The following is a 2,674-nucleotide window of genomic DNA, read 5'->3' on the forward strand; positions in this document are numbered from 1 at the left end:
TTCTTTAAGGGATTTTTGTGTTTCCTCTTGAAGGGCTTCTATCTGTTTACCTGTGTTCTCCTGTATTTATTTGAGGGTGCTATTTATGTCTTTGTTAAGGTCCTGTATCACCACCATGAGAAGTGATTTTATATCTGAATCTTTCTTTTCCAGTGTGATGGTGTGTCCAGCACTTGCTATGGTGGGAAAATTGGGTTCTGATGATACCAAGTAACCTTGGTTTGTGTTGCTTATATTCTTATGCTTGCCCCACACCATCTGGTTATCTCTAGTGCTACCTGCCCTTGCAAATCTGACTAGAGCCTGTCCTTCCTGAGATCCTTGTTGTGTCAGAACTCCTCAGAGTCAAGCTGTCTCTGTGAACCTGTGATCCTGGGCTTATTAGAGCACCTGGGAGTGGAGCTTCCTCTGGGTGTTGTGGGACTGACTGTGGAGCTTGCACCCAAGGTCTGCTCAGGGCACTGGCTAGCCAAGACAGACTGGAGGTAACCTGAGCCACTGGGCTGGTGGAGTTCCTGTGTGTCTGGGTCCTGCTTGTCCCAGTTACTCTTAGTGTGTAGACAGATGTTGTGTCCTCCTCACCTCTGATCCTGGGCAGGTTAGATCACCTGGGAGTGTAGCTTCCTCTGGATGTTGTGGATGTCTGAGGAGCTTGCTCTCAAGGTCTGCTCCTGATAATTTCTTTATTTACATGTCATATGATATTTTTTTCCCAGTTTCTCCTCAGAAAAAAAGAAAAAAAGAAAAAAATACCTGTTCTCTCCCACCTCCCTGTGCTCCCCAACCCACTCTCTCCTGCTTCTTCTCCTTGGCATTCCACTACACTGGGGCATAGAACCCTCACAAGGCCAAGGGCCTCTCCTGCTCTTGATGACAGACTAGGCCATCCTCTGCTATACATATACTGCTGGAGCCATTAGTCTTACCATTTCTACTCTTTGGTTAGTGGTTTAGTCCCTTGGAGCTCTGAGGGTACTACTTAGTTCATATTGTTATTCGTCCTAAGGGGCTGCAAACCCTTCAACTCCTTGTGTCCTTTCTCTAGCTCCTTCATTGTTGACCCTGTGCTCAGTCCAATGGATTGTTGTGAGCCTCTACTTCTGTATTAATTGGGTAATGTCAGAGCCTCTCAAGAGATAGCTATATCAGACTCCTGTCAGCCAGCACTTGCTGGCATCCACAATAGTGTCTAGATTTGATTATTGAATATGCGAAGGATTCCCAGGTGCAGCAGTCTCTGGATTGTCTTTCTTTCAGTATCTGCTCCATAGTTTGTCTCTGCATCTTCTTCCATGGTCATTTTGTTCCCCCTTCTAAGAAGCATTGAAGTATCCACACTTTGGTCTTCCTTCTTCTTGTGTTTCTTGTGGTTTATGTGTTGTACTTTGTATATTCTGATCTTCTGGGCTAATATCCATGTATCAGAGAGTGTATAACATGTGTGTTCTTTTGTGATTGGGTTACCTCACTCAGGATGATATTCTTCAGATCCATCCATTTTCCTAAGAATTTTATAAATTCATTGTTTTAATAGCTGAGTAGTACTCCATTGTGTAGATGTACCACATTTTCTGTATCCATTCCTCTGTTGAGGGACATCTGGGTTGTTTCCAGTTTCTGGCTATTATAAATAAGGCTGCTATGAACATGGTGGAGCATGTGTCCTTATTACATGTTGGAGCATCTTCTGGGTGTATGCCCAGGAGTGGTATAGCTGGGCCTTCTGGTAGTACTATATTCAATTACTGGAGGAACCACCAAACTGATTTCCTGAGTGCAATTCCACCAACAATGAAGGAGTGTTCCTCTTTCTGCACATCCTCTTCAGCATCTGCTGTCACCTGAGTTTTTTATCCTAGCCATTCTGACTGGTGTGAGGTGGAATCTCTGGCTTGCTTCGATTTGCACTTCCCTGATGACTAAGGATGTTGAACATTTCTTTAGGTGCTTCTCAGCCATTCAATATTTGTCAGTTGAGAATCCTTGGTTTAGCTCTGTACCCCATTTTTAAATAGGGTTATTTAATTCCCTGGAGTCTAACTTCTTGAGAAGTTATGAAACAGATGGATTTAAGAGATATGTATAGAACTTTTTATCCTAAAATAAAAGGATTCTTCTTCCATTTCTCCCACTAGCATACACACTTGTATCAGGCGATGGAACAGCTGAGGTCATTTCCAAGCAAAGGATGAGCAGGAAGACATCAGTATTTGGGTCCCCAAACCTAGAGAACGGGTACTTGTCCAGTACCATGGTTAACCCTAAAAGATATACACAATTAATGTTATAAACACTATCTAGCATCTACTATTTAGCAACACACATATGTATGTACATATATGTATGTAATAACAATGAATGAAAAAAGAGGACAGAATATAAAAAGTATCAGAAAGTATATTTCTGAGTTTGTGAGGGAGAAAAGGAAGGAGAGTGAAAATGTAATTCTATTATTATTATAAAAAAACCCTAAGTGACAGACAAACAAGAAAATAAAGCTTAAAGAAGACAAAAAGTAAACCATATGAAACAGGAGATGTCTTGGTTAACCAGAGCAGATCTCTGAGGAGGTTTGTGGACAATCAATTAGCAGGGTGGAGAGGCTTTGTACCTTTCTTGTCTCTGCTCCCACCTGAAGTACTGCAGCTTCTTTCCACAGATGGAAATCAGAACT

Source organism: Mastomys coucha, unplaced genomic scaffold, assembly GCF_008632895.1.
Source record: "Mastomys coucha isolate ucsf_1 unplaced genomic scaffold, UCSF_Mcou_1 pScaffold7, whole genome shotgun sequence".
Lineage (NCBI taxonomy): Eukaryota > Metazoa > Chordata > Mammalia > Rodentia > Muridae > Mastomys > Mastomys coucha.